The sequence below is a fragment of the Tachypleus tridentatus genome, chromosome 2 (genome assembly GCF_004210375.1).
Source record: "Tachypleus tridentatus isolate NWPU-2018 chromosome 2, ASM421037v1, whole genome shotgun sequence".
Classification (NCBI taxonomy): domain Eukaryota; kingdom Metazoa; phylum Arthropoda; class Merostomata; order Xiphosura; family Limulidae; genus Tachypleus; species Tachypleus tridentatus.
In genome coordinates this window covers 142,703,162-142,725,141 of record NC_134826.1, presented here as the reverse complement: position 1 = coordinate 142,725,141, position 21,980 = coordinate 142,703,162, and the positions used below count along the sequence as shown (strand labels likewise).

Here is a 21,980-nt window from a genome sequence, read left to right as displayed (position 1 = left end):
TTCTATTCAGATGAACTATTCTTTATTAATGTTGGATGCTGAAGTTTCTGTTATTTTTATTTTGATAAACTATATATTTAGTTGGTATTATTTTTATTCTATTGAACAAATAGCCCAACAAATAGCTCAAGAACAATTGTTGTTCGTCACTTTCTGAATCCTCAAATAGAATTAATTTGAAGGATATTTATACGTTGAAACACATAGAAACAAAGTTTATCCTCTGAGATGGAACTTCAAAGAAACCAGCATGCTGAGGCAGACGTGATCAGATAACGAAGAACAGTTCAAAGTAACTATATTTCCTCACTATTGCTGGAATGATATTCAACTTCTTGGAATGTTCAATAGATGGCGATAGTGGTAGTTTTCACATTTTCATTAAAGATTAGACTAAAATGTATTTCAGCAGGCTCACTGAGAGTGTTGTCTTTAAAGAGTAAATAAAACTAAAATTGAGTTTTGCTTATTATGAATTTCGCGCAAAACTACATGAGAACTAGCTGCTCTAACTGTCACTATTTTAGTAGTGAAAGAAAGACAGATAGTTATCACCACTCACTGTCAACTCTTAGGATATTCTTTCACGAACGAATAGTGGGATTGATGGTCACTTTAAATCGACGAGCGGCAGACTGTGAGTGGTGTGCCGTAATCACCTATCTATGCCAGGTACCAAAGTTAAGAGAAACATTCTTTTTATATTTTGCTTTTGATGTTCATATGTCATGCTGTGTTGTAGCCTACAGAGTATACAATTTTTCTCGTGATTCACTGCATACGCATCGTTTTACCGACGTCACGACAGTAAAGATTTCAACATTAAATATCGTTTAGGAGCGTTATTTTAGTACCTATTGCGTGACTGACAGACAATACACTATTATATTATGTTGTGAGTGATTAATGCAAGTGACTCCTCCAGGCGGTCTTCGGCACTCTTTAAGGTAAGTAAAGCAAATCACATGTAGGACTCTCCTGAAATAATTAATTTCTGTTAAGAGAACAAAAGAAAATTACCTGTATATTTGAACAAAGAATAACAAACGATATTGTGGTAAACGACCGTTTCTAGAGATTCTGGAATTAGCTTCTGTTAACAGTCAGTCCCTGCGGCGAACTGATATTTCATGATTACGTCATTTGAATTGTTGAGAGTTTCGTTAAGCCTTATTACCAGTATCATAATTGAAACTCGCTGTTTGAAGAATAAGAGAAAAACAGAATGGTTTAAGCAGTTTCTAGAAGCTAAGAGAACGAACTACGTGAACATATATTTACACATTCGAATATAGAAAAGTTTTATTTGAATTGTTGAGAGTTTCGTTAAGCCTAATTACCAGTATCATAATTAAAACTCGCTGTTTGAAGAATAAGAGAAAACAGAATGGTTTATGCAGTTTCTAGAAGCTAAGAGAACGAACTATGTGAACATATATTTACACATTCGAATATAGAAAAGTTTCTATTCTCGTTCATGAAAACATTAGATTTTCTGAAACTTGTTTTTAAAAACAAGTTTTGTACAATATAAATCTCTCAACTTATTCGGATTTCTGTGTACTTTGTATGTGAAGATGTAGTTCATTGGCCTTAAACTCACTTCCTGAACCGTATTCCTAATTCCCCCTAAAGGGTTCCGAAGGCCGCTTGAAGAAGTTAACGACTCGCACCACTATATAGTAATATGTTGTCTGTCAGTCAGTAAGTCGATGCCAAAATGTCGTTGAGATTCAGAATGATCATATTAGGCCACTCACAGCCTTGAATTAAAAATTAAAGTAAACTTAGAAGGAAAGAACTACTTGACGTTTAAATAAGGCTCTGCCCACAGCGAACATTTTTTGTTTGTTTTTGAATTTCGCGCAAAGCTACTCAAGGGCTATCTGCGCTAGGCATCCCTAATTTAGCAGTGTAAGACTAGAGGGAAGGCAGCTAGTAATCACCACCCACCGCCAACTCTTGGACTACTCTTTTCAAACGAATATTGAGATTAACCGTCACATTACAACGGACCCACGGCTGAAAGGGGGAGCATGTTTGGTATGACGGGATTGGAACTCGCGATCCTGAGATTACGAGTCGAACGCCTTAACTCTACTGGCCATGGCGGGCCCAGCGAACATTCATTGACATTTTAACCTAGACAGAATAACTCTCCAATTTTACTGTTATTTCTGTTGTCTGGAGCAGTTCTTCTCAACTGGGTGAATGGTTCATTCAGGGGTTAATGTCGTAAAAACCATGGTGACTGAGTATTTACAATAACTAACCGATTAAACGTGCGCCAGTGCATTAAATCTATGTGTGACGTACACATGACGTCATGCCTGTACCCTGAAAATAGAGGAACATAAAGTTCTCCGTGACGGGAAATGGGAAAATTATGACCCCATTGCAAATCTTCAGGACAAACATTTCTCAGTGACAGTGATCCGAGCCCGCGACTCTCGTATTTCGAGTTCAGCACCCCCTAATCATCTGGTCATGTTAGCCAAGGAAAAATGCATAGCAATATTTTAACTACACTTTGTTGTCGCTTAATAAGTTTTACTTTTACTTTCAAAAAGTTCAATCATCAAATCAAACTGGCTGGAATTTTAAACACAGAAATTCAGTGAAAACGTTGTTTATATGAATTGTTTATAAAACAGTAAGTCTTAAAGTGTTTGACGCCTATGTTGACGATGCAATGATACTAACTAGTACTTATTATGATATAACGTTATGAAAGTAATACTAATGGTACTCACATTTTTTATTTATAATCAGTGATACTAACTGGTACTTATTATGATATAACGTTATGAAAGTAATACTAATGGTACTCACATTTTTATTTATAATCAGTGATACTAACTGGTACTTATTATGATATAACGTTATGAAAGTAATACTAATGGTACTCACATTTTATTTATAATCAGTGATACTAACTGGTACTTATTATGATATAACGTTATGAAAGTAATACTAATGGTACTCACATTTTTATTTATAATCAGTGATACTAACTGGTACTTATTATGATATAACGTTATGAAAGTAATACTAATGGTACTCACATTTTTATTTATCATCAGTGATACTAACTGGTACTTATTATGATATAACGTTATAAAAGTAATACTAATGGTACTCACATTTTTATTTATAATCAGTGATACTAACTGGTACTTATTATGATATAACGTTATGAAAGTAATACTAATGGTACTCACATTTTTATTTATCATCAGTGATACTAACTGGTACTTATTATGATATAACGTTATGAAAGTAATACTAATGGTACTCACATTTTTATTTATCATCAGTGATACTAACTGGTACTTATTATGATATAACGTTATAAAAGTAATACTAATGGTACTCACATTTTTATTTATAATCAGTGATACTAACTGGTACTTATTATGATATAACGTTATAAAAGTAATACTAATGGTACTCACATTTTTATTTATCATCAGTGATACTAACTGGTACTTATTATGATATAACGTTATAAAAGTAATACTAATGGTACTCACATTTTATTTATCATCAGTGATACTAACTGGTACTTATTATGATATAACGTTATAAAAGTAATACTAATGGTACTCACATTTTTATTTATCATCAGTGATACTAACTGGTACTTATTATGATATAACGTTATAAAAGTAATACTAATGGTACTCACATTTTTATTTATCATCAGTGATACTAACTGGTACTTATTATGATATAACGTTATAAAAGTAATACTAATGGTACTCACATTTTTATTTATCATCAGTGATACTAACTGGTATTTATTATGATATAACGTTATGAAAGTAATACTAATGGTACTCACATTTTTATTTATCATCAGTGATACTAACTGGTACTTATTATGATATAACGTTATAAAAGTAATACTAATGGTACTCACATTTTTATTTATTATCTCGGCACTCATTTCTGAAGAAAAAATCTTTTGAGGTCGTATCGAACACCAATTATTCGATGAATCTTTCTAAGTTTAAAGATTAGTTAAATAAAACATACATTCTGACCCGGCATGACCATGTATTTAGGGAGTGATCGAATCGTAACCTGAGGGTCGTAGGTTCGAATTCCCGTAACACCAAACATGCTCACTCTTTTATTCCTGAGGGCGTTATAAAGTTATTGCCAGTCCCACTGTTCGTTGTTAAAAGAATAGTCCAAGAGTTGGCGGTGGGTGGTAATGACTCGTTGCCTTCCCTCTAGTCTTACACTGCTAAATTAGGGACGACTAGCGCAAATAGCCCTCGTGTGGCTTTGCGCGAAATTAAAAACAAACAAAGAAACATATGTAGTTTTTAGTAATCATTTAAGAAAAATACAGGGGAATCTTGGTGTTTAATTAAGGAATTAAAGTGTTATTTTTTTTTTATCATACAGTACAGCTGTTTTAATCATTTTCGACGGGCTCTGCAACCATTAATGTTTGGTGCTATTTAAACTATCTTGTTAAGTTTTTCTATTTTCGAAAAGTATATTTTTCTCTATTTCTCCTTATTAATGGTGCCTACAGATGTGTTATACGTTTCAGTAGTCTTGTGTTATTGTTTATCATATATTTCGGCAGTTTCGTGTTAGTACATACTACAACGAGTGATAAGTAAAGCTAATATCTTTTCCAGGTAACAAGTGGTGTTTCCTCGGCTATGTGTGGAAGTCTGTATTTTCCTGATAGTGTACGTGTCATCGGATTCCAGGTCACTTCTTCACTTTGACGTGACATTAGACACGTGGATGTAGAGGAATGCTAGGCCTGAAAGCCTGGACCGAAAGAGATCAAACCCTCTTCTGAACAACAACAAAAACTGACAAAAACAAACACAGTTCTTTAGTGTTTTAGGAGCTGGAAATAGTAAAATACGGTTTCGAAAATTAGGTATTAAGTTTGATTTTCGTGTAACTTAAGAAATATTTGAACTTAATGTTTCCATTCGAGCCCCAACTACAAGACAAGGCTGGAGATGCAGCGCCCTGGATCGTGATATACATTTCTGATGTCAGATTTTCCACATTCCCCCTAGGCTTCCAAATCATCAGTTTTTAACCTAGTGACCTTACACTATTAAACCACCAATAGAATTATTCAGGAATATTCGTGAAAATATCAATGTATTAGTTGTAACTGTCAAACCCTATCTGTCGATGTGTGTTCTCTCTTCAACAAAGATAAAAATTTAAAATACTTTTCAGTTCTGTTTAGAAACACAAATAGTGGCATTCCAACAGTTATAACAGCTGTAGAAACACCCCAGACTTGGCCCGTTGTATATAAAGTCAAGGCAATGTTCTGACTGAAACTACTGCAGCGATTTTAAGTAAAATATTATTAGAGCAATGTTTGAGAGTTTTATGTTGAGGAAACGACAGTTTCGTCTAACCTCGGGTACTTACAGTATCAATATACCTTCTTTATCACAGCTGTTTTTGATACTTTAATATTATTATATCATGTATGCGTCATAGCAAAGACATTACCCATGGTAAAAACTTAACATTTTAGCCTTATCGATCTAATTCGAACTTTTCAACTTTATTAGAAAGGTGAAAAATACGAGTACTGTAACGTGTAATGAATTGGCTAATGCTACGTATCTATGTAACCATTAGATATAAAACATATACATTTATCAGTAACTATGTTGTAGTTGCATAGTCGCTCAGTGTCACTGCTCGCCAACTCAGATCACGAAAGGTTTGTGGTGGTAACACGTGTACTCTGTTCACAAGTACGACTTTATTACATTTAATTAACTTCCTAAAAGAGTCCGATAACTCAACTTTATAATTGGATGTTAAGTCTCTGTATAAGTGAATGATTTCCTGGCAGGGCTAACTGAATGTGTATAAGGTATACGATCCAGATGACATCAACAATAGCAGGCCTAGCTGAATGTGTATAAGGTATACGATCCAGATGACATCAACAATAGCAGGCCTAGATGAATGCGTATAAGGTATACGATCCAGATGACATCAACAATAGCAGGCCTAGCTGAATGTGTATAAGGTATACGATCCAGGTGACATCAACAATAGCAGGCCTAGGTGAATGTGTATAAGGTATACGATCCAGATGACATCAACAATAGTAGGCCTAGCTGAATGTGTATAAGGTATACGATCCAGATGACATCAAAAATAGCAGGCCTAGATGAATGCGTATAAGGTATACGATCCAGATGACATCAACAATAACAGGCCTAGCTGAATGTGTATAAGGTATACGATCCAGATGACATCAACAATAGCAGGCCTAGCTGAATGCGTATAAGGTATACGATCCAGGTGACATCAACAATAGCAGGCCTAGCTGAATGCGTATAAGGTATACGATCCAGAGGATATCGATATTACTGGGTTTTAAAACTTTCACTTTTGTTAAACATGGGTCTGAGATTTGCAACCCTATGATCAAAATATGAGAAAGTGATGTCTTAAGTACAACAAATTATTTGAAACATAACAAAGGCATGTATTTGAAAGCTAACGGGCCAGGACTTTACAGATGATGGATCTTTTCTTTGATGTACCGTAATGTAAAGACAGTAAACTTCTTCCGTGGCTTTCTTCGAAGGCCTCTGCCGTCACAATCTGTCAAACTGTCAATGGATGGAGCATGTATTCATCACGAGGAGATATGTCTCCAACTACAACAGCGAGACAAAAGACGAACAGGCTCGTTAATAACAGTCAGTCGTGTATCGATTGATTGACTGTTTCAATAATGAACAGAATTCGGCTATTTGTAACCTTACGCTGTAAAGGACGTTACAAAAAAGAAGTTTTTGTTTGTTTTGAATTTTGGGCAAAGAGGGCTACCTGCGGTCCATCCCTAATTTAGCAGTATAACACAAGAGGGAAGTCATCACCACTCACTGACAACGCTTGGACTGTTCTTTTACCAACCAATAGTGAAACTGACCGTGGCATTATAACGCTCTCACGGCTGAAAGGGTAAGCATTTTGGTGTGACGACCCTCAGATTACGAGTCTAGCCCCATAATCGCCTGGCTATGCCGGGCCCCAAACAAAGTGTTCATGAGTAGCTAGGCCTGGTTATCGTAGCACTCTGTGAGCCATCAAACATGTTCACCCTACAACGTTAAAATGTGACGGTCAGCTCCACTATTTGTTGGTAAAGACTAGCCCACGAGTTACCAGCGGATGGTGATGACTTGCTGTTTTTCCTTTTAGTCTATCACTTCCAAGTTATGGACGATAAGCGAAAATAGTCCTCGAGTAGCTTTGCGTAAAATTCAACAAATAAAACAACCAATCAGAAAAGTCCTATCTCACAAGCGAAGATAAAAGTACAGACTGTGACAAAAATTGGGTCAACGCATGTGATATCGTCTCATTAGTAGTGTCTTATTGTTTACATAATGACGTCAGATAACCAATATCGACAGATTTTAGGGTTACTATCTTTTTTCCAAAAAGGTTTTTAACTTCTAGGATCCATCTCTCAATACTGTATTACCCAGACGATAATGGAACAAGATTTGGTACTTGTGTGATCCGAAATTATATCAAGGTACCAGCAGAAGCATCGGATCCCAACGATAATGGAACAAGATTTGGTACTTGTGTGATCCGAAATTATATCAAGGTACTAGCAGAAGCATCAGATTCCAACGATAATGGAACAAGATTTGGTACTTGTGTGATCCGAAATTATATCAAGGTACCAGCAGAAGCATCGGATCCCAACGATAATGGAACAAGATTTGGTACTTGTGTGATCCGAAATTATATCAAGGTACCAGCAGAAGCATCGGATCCCAACGATAATGGAACAAGATTTGGTACTTGTGTGATCCGAAATTATATCAAGGTACCAGCAGAAGCATCGGATCCCAACGATAATGGAACAAGATTTGGTACTTGTGTGATTCGAAATTATATCAAGGTACCAGCAGAAGCATCGGATCCCAACGATAATGGAACAAGATTTGGTACTTGTGTGATCCGAAATTATATCAAGGTACCAGCAGAAGCATCGGATCCCAACGATAATGGAACAAGATTTGGTACTTGTGTGATCCGAAATTATATCAAGGTACCAGCAGAAGCATCGGATCCCAGTATAATTACTTATCTTTTGGATTCACACATTCGCCATCTAATGATTTTCCAACATCAGATCACACACTCTCTACCAAATGGACGGTAACTGAACAGAAAATTTTTCAGCATCTTGTGTAGTCCATGTCACACCAAGTCCAGATTTTGTTTCTGTCGCAGCGAAAAATGGAACAACCCTATACTAGGTGGGTGAATGGTGGGGAAGAATAAGGTAACGAATCAGGACATACGTGCATTGTAAAATATTGTTTAATCTCAGAGTTTTTAAACAATTTATAAAATATCAAAGTTATATAAAGTTAATTATTCAATAATTACAAATACCGAGATAATACACGCTAAATATTAATTGTTTTGCTCCCCAGGTGTCGAACCGGTAAATCTGGGATTTTATAATGCTGGAAGTCTCTTAGATTTGATATACACGTCGTGGGCGAAGCACAAAAATTCTATCATGCAGCTCTGTACTCATCAGCAAAAAAAAATTGTTTATAAATTTGTCGTTACAAATGTCAATAATATATATACATTAAAAAGCTTTAAAAACATAAAAGTATCTAATTAAAACATTGGGTAGTTTTTAATTGTGTTTTGCTTCCAAAAGTCCTCGTTCTATCTATCTAGCAGGTTGGATGAAGGAAAGGAAGACGTGGTGTTTCCCTGGTGTTGTCTCAGCTAAGTGAATCGCGACACTAGAGACATCTCGTGATCAGACCAGTGGAATCGTGGACATAATCCAAGTAAAGCGTATTTAAATAAATAAAATAATGACTCAACTGAAGTGTCAAGTTTCGGTTATTAGAAATCATCAAACAAACGACAAGCAGATATAGATTCCTGGGAACCAAAACGTAGTTAGGCCTAATGTGATAGTGATGTGTTATACAGGGAAGCTGTTTTTAAAGGCGTCAGTCAACAAACGAATCTTTCTTTTTCGTAGCGCTAACGGGAAACTAAAACAGTTTGTGGTCGGTCAGTTGTAGATTTCATGTCGCACTTCTTATGTCAAGAGTTTTGTTCTGTCTTTTCTTTTTAATATTAAAGTGTCTGTTTCTTCGTGTTAACAATGTATGCCTCTTGAAAATATTCTTCTATTCGGGTGTCAAGCACAAAGTTACATAGGCCTATCTAGACACGTGCTCTACCCGCAGCGGGTATCAAAACTCAATTTTAGCGGTATAGGTCTTCAGACTTAACGCTAAACCACCGAGGAGCCATCATCTAGAACTAATGAGTGTGTGTGTTTTCTTATACCAAAGCCACATCGGGCTATCTTCTGAGCCCACCGAGGGGAATCGAATCCCTGATTTTAGCGTTGTAAATTCGTAGACTTACTGCTGCACTAGCGAGGGACAGAACTAGTGAACTAGCAAACTAGCTTTATTTTGAAAGGAGTTGGTAAAGTAACCATAGCGTCAACGGGCGATTGCATTAATACTTACAAAGAAGTTATCATTGAAAATATGCAAAACAATACGTCAACCATTCTGTATTTGTCTGCATTCTGGTGGTTGACAGGTAAATTTACGGACTTTGAACACTTAAACCCGAGGTTCGATTCCACGTAGTGGACAGTGAAAAGATAATCCGTTACGCAGCTTTGGACTGAAACAAACAAGCTGTATCTACCATATATAAAGCCAATGAGGTCTTCCGTCAAATACCACAGTTCATCAGATCTACTGAGATATGATTATTTGGAGATAACATTTTTATATATCTATATGACATCTGTTTTGCTTACAAGTAACTTCTGACTTTTATACACAATAACCAGATAATTCAAGACAGGTGGCAATCGTCCATGATATTGTTCAAAGCAATAGTTGTGCGTGGGTATTACTTTCACAATAGAAGTTCGACATTAAGTTGTTATTCGGTGGAAATTCACATTATATAATTATAAAATTATGCTGACGTTTTGCTTGCAGTTTTATGAAACATACATATGTGAATATACTCTCGTTGAACTGAGCGTTTCATATGATTGGCTTGTACTCAAACATAACGTAAAAAATATACCGTTATCTTCTCTTCTCCTGTCATCAAACTAAAAATAAACTTGTCATTTACAGAGACCGTAGGTATTGAAAATAACTGAATTTGTCTAGACTTACCACACTTTTTTCTCGGCGCTCACATTTCAACTGAACTCGATATTTGCCATCTCGTAAACTTACAGCTGCCACGCACGTACTAAGAAACATAGTATTAGCGTGAAAAGGATGAATTGTATTCTGACAATGATCACAACTCCTCCAGTGGCACAGCGGTAAAGTCTGAAGGCTTATAACCCTATAAACCGGTTTTTCAATACCCGTAGTTGGCACAACACAAACAGCCTATTGTAGTAGCTTTGCAGTGACAGTGATAGAGTGAAACAGGATAAAATAGTTTTGTGTTCATATAACAAAAACTCTCTATCAGGTATCTAGAAAAGATGTGTTGCTGTTATACCCAAGAGTGGATAACATACTTTTATTTTATTAATCAATAATTAATTCATACTTCTATTTAACTGAAGTTTCCAGCAACTGTATTTCGCAAGATATATATTTAAATATTAAATATTCCTCGCTATCAAGAACTTGTTTTTTGTTATTTTAATTACAAGAACACAACAGAACAATAAACGTACAATGAAACGTCTCATATAAGTGTCATTCGTTAAGAGATTTAAGTCTTAAATTAATACAGGTAAAATTCAGACTTTAACGGTTCTTTAATTCATGTCGTGGCCCGGCATGACCAAGCGTGTTAAAGCATTCGACTCGTAATCCGAGGGTCGCGGGTTCGAAGCCCAGTCGCACCAAACATGCTCGCCCTTTCAGCCGTGGGGGCGTTATAATGTTACGTTCAATTCCACTATTCGTTGGTAAAAGAGTATCCCAAGAGTTGGCTGTGGGTGGCGATGACTAGCTGCCTTCCCTCTTGTCTTCCACTGCTAAATTAGGGACAGCTAGCGCAGATAGCCCTCGACTACCTTTGTGCAAAATTCAAAAACAAACAAACTCATGACGTACGTTTGTAGTTCACGTTCTAAGCGGTAGAAGTTATTCTGTTATTTTGTGACGAAAAACGACAAGAAGGAAAAGTGAATTTTAATAACTGATATCAGTTTCCAGTTCTTGGGAAAAGCTTCAGAGTTATAACGATTTCACGACCCCTTGAAGTGTTGAAAGTTATATCAGATTATTTAACTTTTGGAAATCAAAGGGATTCACATTATCGGGTTTCTGAAACCCTTAAAAGTAGGGACGTTTGACGATTTGAAAACTCTCGATTTCCATAGATTCTGAAATCATGAAGAAAGAGGGTTAACCTTCAAAGCGATCATGTTGTAGTTTTATCTAGTTTCTTGTTTTCTGAGTTAGAGCGGGAAACATTTAGAAGCGTTTTTGCTTTGAACCATTATAACGTAAACGAAAGAGTTACATTTATTCTTTAAATTTTTGCTTTTCACACGGTAAGATGAAGCAGGAAAAATCAGAATGAAAATGAAACGCAGTTCTCATCAAATATGTTTTTATGGATATACAGTATATTTGCATTAAAATGACAACATAACAAAGAGTAGATATTGGTCGTCGATTACATAAGTAGTGAAATTGACTTGATGACGTCCGCTAAGCTTCACGATTTCTGTTTTCTTCTTCATTCGTTGAGTGAAACAAATTCATTCAAAGGTTCCTTCAAATCCCTCAGCTGCCCGGCATGGCCAGGTCGTTAAGGTACTCGACTAGTAATCCAAGGATCCCGGGTTCGAATCCCCTTCACATCAAAGATGCTCACCCTTTTAGCCGTGGGGGCGTTGTAATATGACGGTCAATCCTACTATTCGTTGGTAAAAGAGTAGCCCAAGAGTTGGCGGTGGGCGGTGATAACTAGCTGCCTTCCCTTTAGTCTTGCACTGCTAAATTAGGGACGGCGAGCGCAGATAGCCCTCGAGTAGCTTGGCGCGAAATTGAAAAGAAAACAAAAAATATATGCGTACAATTACTATCCTGGCGTATTTGTTAGTTAGTATCTGAAACTGTTCACCCATATTCACTTTGCGCAAATTTTTGAAACAAACAAATGTATGCATAAAAAAAACTTTTCTAAACGAGGTTTTTCAAAAGACAATCAGAGGTAAAGCTTATGTCAGTTTTATTATGTATATATAAAGATTTAAACAAATTAAAGAAAATAGATAAATCTAATTCGGTAAAACTACCACTACAGTACATCCCTCAGTATTTGAATACACTACGTTACCACTATTGTTAGAATTATTGAAAACAGTGTTTTTATTTTCATCATTGGTACCTTTGTGTATTTTTAGTGTTTATTGTTGTTTCTTTGTTCACCTGTCCAACATACGGGTACTCCAACTAGTAAACAATCAAATATTGTTAATCTTATTTATTCTTGGTTTCTGAGAAACACGTGCTAACAGTTTGATTCTTTTAACCAACTACCGATCACAACTTACGGTTCCTGAGTAAATTAGAATTACACAAACTAAGTGTTAGCGCTTGTTAGGCATAAACAAAAGACTTTTTATAGCTATAAACTTTGCCTAGGTAAAACTTTATGGTAGAATAAACTAGTTTAAACTAAATTCTCAAATCCTACTCAATGTAGTTTTTTTTTGTCTCAAAGATTTAATGAGATGAATTTTTAATTTCTTCCTGAAGTTTAAAGATCTAACAAGTGACATTCTCTATTTCTTCCTGAAGTTTAAAGTTCTAACAACTGACATTCTCTTTTACTTAAGTTTCACTGTTGGTTACTTTATAAAACTACGTTATGCCTTTCATTCGTCCTGCCAGTATTGTGATAAAGTTCAGTGAAGTTTATAATATTTCAGTAAACAAATAAATTTACAGGAAGTGAAAAATAACAACCTGTGTGTACTACTAAAATAATAACCTGTGTGTACTACTAAAATAACAACCTATGTGTACTACTAAAATAACAACCTGTGTGCACTACTAAAATAACAACCTGTGTGTACTACTAAAATAACAACCTGTGTGTACTACTGAAATAACAACCTGTGTGTACTACTAAAATAACAATCTGTGTGTACTACTAAAATAACAACCTGTGTGTACTACTAAAATAATAACCTGTGTGTACTACTAAAATAACAATTTGTGTGCACTACTAAAATAACAACCTGTGTGCACTACTAAAATAACAACCTGTGTGCACTACTAAAATAATAACCTGTGTGTACTACTAAAATAACAACCTGTGTGTACTACTGAAATAACAACCTGTGTGTACTACTAAAATAACAATCTGTGTGTACTACTAAAATAACAACCTGTGTGTACTACTAAAATAATAACCTGTGTGTACTACTAAAATAACAATTTGTGTGCACTACTAAAATAACAACCTGTGTGCACTACTAAAATAACAACCTGTGTGCACTACTAAAATAACAACCTGTGTGCACTACTAAAATAACAACCTGTGTGTACTACTAAAATAACAATCTGTGTGTACTACAAAAATAACAACCTGTGTGCACTACTAAAATAACAACCTGTGTGCTACTAAATATAACAACCTGTGTAACTACTAAAATAACAACCTGTGTGTACTACTAAAATAACAACCTGTGTGCACTACTAAAATAACAACCTGTGTGCACTACTAAAATAACAACCTGTGTGCACTACTAAAATAACAACCTGTGTGTACTACTAAAATAACAACCTGTGTGTACTACTAAAATAACAACCTGTGTGTACTACTAAAATAACAACCTGTGTGTACTACTAAAATAACAACCTGTGTGTACTACTAAAATAACAACCTGTGTGTACTACTAAAATAATAACCTGTGTGTACTACTAAAATAATAACCTGTGTGTACTACTAAAATAACAACCTGTGTGTACTACTAAAATAACAACCTGTGTGTACTACTAAAATAACAACCTGTGTGTACTACTAAAATAACAACCTGTGTGTACTACTAAAATAACAACCTGTGTGCACTACTAAAATAACAACCTGTGTGTACTACTAAAATAACAATCTGTGTGTACTACTAAAATAACAACCTGCGTGTACCACTAAAATAACAACCTGTGTGCACTACTAAAATAACAACCTGTGTGTACTACTAAAATAACAACCTGTGTGTACTACTAAAATAACAATCTGTGTGCACTACTAAAATAACAACCTGTGTGTACTACTAAAATAACAACCTGTGTGCACTACTAAAATAATAACCCAGTGTACCTACTACTAAAATAACAACCTGTGGTGCTACTACTAAAATAACAACCTGTGTGTACTACTAAAATAACAACCTGTGTGTACTACTAAAATAACAACCTGTGTGTACTACTAAAATAACAACCTGTGTGTACTACTAAAATAACAACCTGTGTGTACTACTAAAATAACAACCTGTGTGTACTACTAAAATAACAACCTGTGTGCACTACTAAAATAATAACCTGTGTCTACTACTAAAATAACAACCTGTGTGCACTACTAAAATAACAACCTGTGTGTACTACTAAAATAACAACCTGTGTGTACTACTAAAATAACAAACCTGTGTGTACTACTAAAATAACAACCTGTGTGTACTACTAAAATAACAATCTGTGTGTACTACTAAAATAACAATCTGTGTGCACTACTAAAATAACAACCTGTGTGTACTACTAAAATAACAACCTGTGTGCACTACTAAAATAACAACCTGTGTGCACTACTAAAATAACAACCTGTGTGTACTACTAAAATAACAATCTGTGTGCACTACTAAAATAACAACCTGTGTACTACTAAAATAACAACCTGTGTGCACTACTAAAATAATAACCTGTGTGTACTACTAAAATAACAACCTGTGTGTACTACTAAAATAACAACCTGTGTGTACTACTAAAATAACAACCTGTGTGTACTACTAAAATAAGAACCTGTGTGTACTACTAAAATAACAACCTGTGTGTACTACTAAAATAACAACCTGTGTGTACTACTAAAATAACAACCTGTGTTGTGCTACTAAAATAAGAACCTAGTGTGTACTACTAAAATAACAACCTGTGTGTACTACTAAAATAATAACCTGTGTGTACTACTAAAATAATAACCTGTGTGTACTACTAAAAATAACAACCTGTATTGTACTACTAAAATAACAACCTGTGTGTGTACTACTAAAATAACAACCTGTGTGTACTACTAAAATAATAACCTGTGTGTACTACTAAAAATAACAACCTGTGTGACTACTAAAATAACAACCTGTGTGTACTACTAAAATAACAACCTGTGTGCACTACTAAAATAACAACCTGTGTACTACTAAAATAACAAGCCTGATGTGTACTGCTAAAAATAATAACGGTGTTGTACTACTAAAATAACAACCTGTGTGTTCTACTAAAATAACAACCTGTGTGTACTACTAAAATAACAACCTGTGTGTACTACTAAAATAACAATTTGTGTGTACTACTAAAATAACAACCTGTGTGTACTACTAAAATAATAACCTGTGTGTACTACTAAAATAACAACCTGTGTGTATTACTAAAATAACAACCTGTGTGTACTACTAAAATTATAACCTGTGTGCACTACTAAAATAACAACCTGTGTGTACTACTAAAATAACAACCTGTGTCTACTACTAAAATAACAACCTGTGTGCACTACTAAAATAACAACCTGTGTGTACTACTAAAATAACAACCTGTGTGTACTACTAAAATAATAACCTGTGTGCACTACTATAATAACAACCTGTGTGTACTACTAAAAACGTTTCAAGAAAATTTATTCATATTATTATATCTTTTTATGAATGTAATGTTAACACATTTTAATTTACTGTAATTCTAGGGCTGACTATCTTAGCATCTTGTTTTACGACTTGTCTTCATGCTTTAACTTTGTCTAGGGAAAACGTTATGATAGAAAAACAACGAGTTTGCTAATATAATTTAAACTAAATATTCAAAACCTACTCAATGTAGTTTTATTTTTGCCTCAAAGGTTTAAGGAGAGGAATTTTTAATTTCTTCCCAAAGTTTAAATTTCAAAGAAGTGACATTCTCTATTTCTTCCCAGTTTAAAGTTCTAAGAAGTGACATTCTCTGTTTCTTCCCAGTTTAAAGTTCTAACAAGTGACATTCCTTATTTCTTCCCAAAGTTTAAAGTTCTAATAAGTGACATTCTCTATTTCTTCCCAGTTTAAAGTTCTAACAAGTGACATTCTCTATGTCTTCCCAAAGTTTAAAGCTCTAACAAGTGACATTCTCTATTTCTTCCCAAAGTTTAAAGTTCTAATTAGTGACGTTATCTATTTCTTCCCAGTTTAAAGTTCTAACAAGTGACATTCTCTATTTCTTCCCAAAGTTTAAAGCTCTAATAAGTGACATTTTCTATTTCTTCCCAAAGTTTAAAGCTCTAATAAGTGACATTCTCTATTTCTTCCCAGTTTAAAGTTCTAACAAGTGACATTCTCTATTTCTTCCCAGTTTAAAGTTCTAACAAGTGACATTCTCTATTTCTTCCCAAGGTTTAAAGTTCTAATTAGTGACGTTATCTATTTCTTCCTAAAGTATAGTGGTCTGATATTCATACACCCTGCTATTTGGAAACGGTTGTGAAGAAAGATTATTTTCTTCTCTGCAGATGGATTCCCAGTAGCTTAGAGCAACCTTTGGTGGTGTCATTTGAGAATGTATGTAACTCTAAGTATTGTATATCATTTCAAGGAACTGGAACATATTTTTAGTACTTGTTACTCTATATGTAACTGTTAAATGGCGATTGTTCTTTTACAAAATTAAAAATTTTTTTTATTAAAATATTACAAAAAATATCATTCGTGAGATGTAATCGTTTTTTCACATATGCGTGTTGTAGGGTTGAAAATAATTTAATATAATAGAAAAACATTCCACAAGCAGTAAAGAAAACGGTGCAACAACCATCTTCCTATTTCACGGTTTGAAATCGTCTGTACTGTAGAGGCCTAATGCATTCTTTGATTGGAAGCATCATCTACCAAGAACTACAAATGAACTACACAGACAATGTATTTATGTGAGGTGTTGGAAAGATCAGAAACCGTCTTCTCAGAGACTTTAATATGAAATTTCTGACATAAAAAAAAACTGTACAGTTTTAGGTACAATGTGAGACGTAACGTTTCTTTTGTAAAATGTTATTCAATTTTGAATAATATTTAACTAATGAAAAGCGAAATAACGAAGTATTGTTATTACAAAAGTTGTCTCAACTTTGATTGCTACAAGAGGAAGTAATTTCTCCTCTAGTTATTGGAATTACTACACTCACTCACACACACACACATGTGATAACTGCTTCTATTGTGAATAGTATAAATACATACAAAAATAAGGCGAAACTGAAAGAGCACAATATCCACATATATATAATTTTGTTTATCTTATGCAGTATATTTACTCACGGAATAATTATAGGAAAACTATACACAGGAAACCCGAAACTTTCTGTTAAAATACAGATAAACATATCTGAGATAATTGAAGTATTCATTAATAATTTATTCAGTTGTAATGATTTGTTTTCGCAGGTTTTGGGTGCTCGTGCTCTAAAATTATTTATTAGCCCACACACACATATATATATTAGCTGCTCCATATAGCTGAACATGCTCACATCGTGGAGAGGGCTTGGATTAGAAACACTTGTGTTTTGAGCGTAGATTCAGTTAACTTAAAATAAACTCATTTAACAAACCCTGGCACTTAAAACAGAAAAGCTGTATGGAGAAGAGTTCATCGGGTTATTGGAAGGTTCGCATATCTACTGCTGTATTAAAATGTACTGACACCAATCTTTGAAGATGTTTCTCTCGTCTTAAAATAATTACAGCATTTCAGTTCTGGTTTCTGAATCGCGTATGACGTTACACATTAAGATCCGGCCCGGCATGGCCAGGTGGTTAAGGCATTCGACTCGTAATCCGAGGGTCTCGGGTTCGCATCCCCGTCACATTAAACATGCTCGCCCTTTCAGCCGTGGGGACGTCATAATATGTATGACAGTTAATCCCACTATTCATTGGTAAAAAATTAGGAACGGCTAGCACAGATAGCCCTCGTGTAGCTTTGCGCGAAATTCAAAACAAAACAAACAAATAATTGTAAACTTGAATCGATGTTTTCATGATACATTTTATGCACTTGCTAAAATATATTAGTTTAGTAGCACGTGCGAAGACGGATATTTTCGATATTCTAGTCCCTAAGTTAGCAGTGTAACACTAGAGGGAAGGCAGCTAGTCATCACCACCCACTGCCAACTCTTGGGCTACTGTTTTACCAACGAATAGTGGGATTGACCGTCACATTATAACGCCCCACGGCTGAAAGGGCGAGCATGTTTGTTGCGATGAGGTTTCGAACCCGCGATCCTCAGATTACGAACGATATTGTAAAGGTAATTTATAGATCTATAATATATTTCTCTAACACTAGTCTATTTTCGTCCTGCATCATTTTTAATATTTAACATTTATTTTTTGGAGGAGAATTGGGCTCGAGCACAATGCAACATGCATTGCTCAAAGAACAAATTGTTTATTGTTTAAAATTCAGAACTGTATATCATTATTAATATAATAGTGCTGTCTATTGCCTGTTCAAGTAAGTACCTCACAGAATGTGGATGTACCTTCATAAAACTTGTGTGGAAGTCTATTAGTTTTACATTTTGTGGCTTTTATGGGTGATATTTACCATTACTTTGCCCCTATTGATAGATGTCCAACAAACTTGGCCATGAATGTTTGTTGGACCCATGGAATATACACGTTTCGCCGTTTTGTGTTTTGCTACATTTATAAACTTTTTTTTTTTTTTACAATTACATATAAAGGAAGCAATTTTAAGACATTAATAATGAAGTTACGTAACTTTCGTCCAGGGTACGGTAACTAAGACTAGTGTACTCTGTCCTTCTTCGTGTATTTGTGTATAAATTGTACATATAACGTGTAACCCTCGAGTAGTAACATTCTTCCTACTCAGTGATGTCAAGAAAACCCACTTGTAGAGAAATATATTTGTAAAAAACGGCTTGTTTGGGTTGAGCAACCAATTAGCAACCCTCATAGAATTCACCACGATAAAGACGAACTTCATGTTCAACAACCACAACTATATACAAACAAATGGCCTAAGCATGAGCAACCCAGTATCACCAGTTCTAGCCAATATTTTATGACACAAATTGAAACACAAGCAATTAACACAGCATTACTATACTGGTACAGATATGTAAACGACACGGTTGCGGGATTCAGATCTACAGAACACATACTTAATTTTTTCAATCACATTAACTCTATACATCCCAACATTAACTTCACATGTGAACAGGAAGAAAGCAATCAAATATCATTTCTTAACCTCAAAATTACAAGAACCGACACACAATTTAAAACAGAAATCCACCGAAAAATCACCCATACTGGACTATACATTCCTTGGGACTCAGCACATGAAACAAAACAAAAACTCAACATACTAAGAAACCAAATAAACAGAGCCATAAAACTATGCTCATCAGATAAAATTAACGATGAATTAGACAAAATAAAACAATACTTCATCAACATCAATAAGTTTCCCCCACAAACCGTAGAAAACATTATACGCACACACCTAGACAGAAAGCAAAATCAACCAACTAAAGTAAATACATCTCACGAATCAAAAAATCACGAAACCATATACTGCTGCATACCATATATTCCTGACATCAGCAGACAAATAACCAACATTTGGCAAAAACTAGTAACAAAATATGACATTCCAGTTAATACCAAATTTATTCAAAAACCAGGCACAAAACTGAGATCTATACTATGTAAAAACTACACTGACAAAGACCACACCAACATTATTTATAAAATACAATGTGATAACTGCCACGACTTCTGTATTGGAGAAACAAGTAGAAAAATAGAAACCAGATTCAAAGAACATAAAAAGTCATCCACACACGTTTTCGAACACTGCAAGTCAAATAAACACAACATAACCATAGAAAACACTCAAATACTAAATAAGAAAACAAACATAAACAAACGCAAAATTAAAGAAGCCTTACTAAAACAACAACTCAAGCCCAAAATAAACCAATACAAAGGAACAACTTTATTCCTATATTAAAAATAATATAATAAATAATAATAATATAAAATTATATATTCAAACATCTAAGCACGCCCTCTACATTCCGACACTCAGTTACACAACCCCTTTCAAACATGTGGTCAGCTTCCGGTCAGTTACCTCTTCCTTTCTTTGTGAACCTGACGAAGATGGTCGAAACGTTGTTCGCTCCTCTACGTAAAATATTTTCTCAACCCAAACAAGCAGTTTTTTTACATATATATCATTCTTCCTACTGTTCCTAGTTATGAATGGCGTTTTTGCACTGATATATATTTCTCGAACGACACTCGCTCTCTCTCGTGTATTAACCCTTTCCACTTACATGTATATATATCTTAAGAAACTGTACATATAATACATATCGCTTCCCACACCCACCAAAAGTTTCAAATCTCTCAAAATAATATCCTTTCTCCATGAGACACACTTCTGACAACCTGATAAAATAACACGATAACCTTTGTTTTCAAAAATTGTTAACAAATAAATCTTTATTGGAAAGAAAAGCACAGATGTAAATGTATCGATTATTACATGAAATTTGAAATGGATAACTTATCTACACTAACAGTAACTATATAATAGTACACATGACTGCTTAAAGAAGTAAAACTCGTTACAGTAACAAAAAACGCATTTCAGTAGTTACGTTTCTAACGACAACTAACTTTTATCACAAAAAATAAGAAAATATATTTGAAATAATTATATTCAGTAAGACTTCAACACCCAGATTTTAAACTAACTACACACTTTAACTGTGAACCAGTTAAAACCTCTCTCCTGCTAACATAAAAATATTCAAATTGTAAGATTTTGCAAAATATTTCGTTTACTGCAAATGTGATCTGTACTCCATAGTTTTGCAATTTCTCTAAGTTTATTTTATCACACGTTAAGTTGTTTTAATTATAAATAAGAAAATATCAGTTGTAAATACAAGAAAAGAGCGTAAAATCTAAACAAAACTAATACCAAATCACTTTTTAATTTATGTGCCTTCAATGTACGCGAGAATAACACGATAGTATGTTAGGCTTAAAATGAAACTAACTCGAACACAACTTATCCTATACAAATTAATTACTGCAACAGCTAATACAATATATTATTCCACTCGTGAAATTCGGAACTATAGTGAGTGTAGAATTTATGTTATATATATATATAAACCAGATTAAACGTAAACTCAGTTAACATTTAACTAAGTTATTCTAAATACAATGTCGGTTAGCGTAAACTGCTCGGGTAACTCGGGAATATACGTTACACAAAAATGTGTGTGTGTGTGTTTTATAGCAAAGCCACATCGGGCTATCAGCTGATTCCACCGAGAAAAGAATCAGACCCTCTGATTTTAGTGTTGAAAATCCGTAACTTACCGCTGTACAACACAGAACAGAAGAGATACCTACAATTTAAAATAAAACACGAACAAAACATGACTGCAGTGAACTGTTTCAAATTAGAATACTAAAACAAAAAACCGGTCCATGTTTAACAACACCAGTTTCATCACATTATCGATTTACATATTTAATCCAGCGGTATATCTCCAGTTTACAACGCTAAAATCAGGGTTTGATTCCCCCTCGGTGGGCTGAGCAGATAGCCCTTGTGGCTATACGAAACAACACACACACACATATTTAA

General features: G+C 34.5%; 1 long non-coding RNA gene and 1 pseudogene across 1 annotated transcript in view; both read left to right on the top strand.

The window, feature by feature from the left end:
• LOC143245266 (uncharacterized) overlaps nucleotides 1–5,843 on the top strand; it is a 42,266-nt gene extending 36,423 nt beyond the window's left edge. Inside the window, exon 3 of the long non-coding RNA XR_013025544.1 lies at nucleotides 4,659–5,843. This is a non-coding gene — a long non-coding RNA (uncharacterized LOC143245266). The remainder of the gene's footprint in view (nucleotides 1–4,658) is intronic.
• Nucleotides 5,844–6,641: 798 nt separating this feature from the next.
• LOC143236990 (voltage-dependent calcium channel type A subunit alpha-1-like) overlaps nucleotides 6,642–21,980 on the top strand; it is a 77,472-nt pseudogene continuing 62,133 nt past the window's right edge.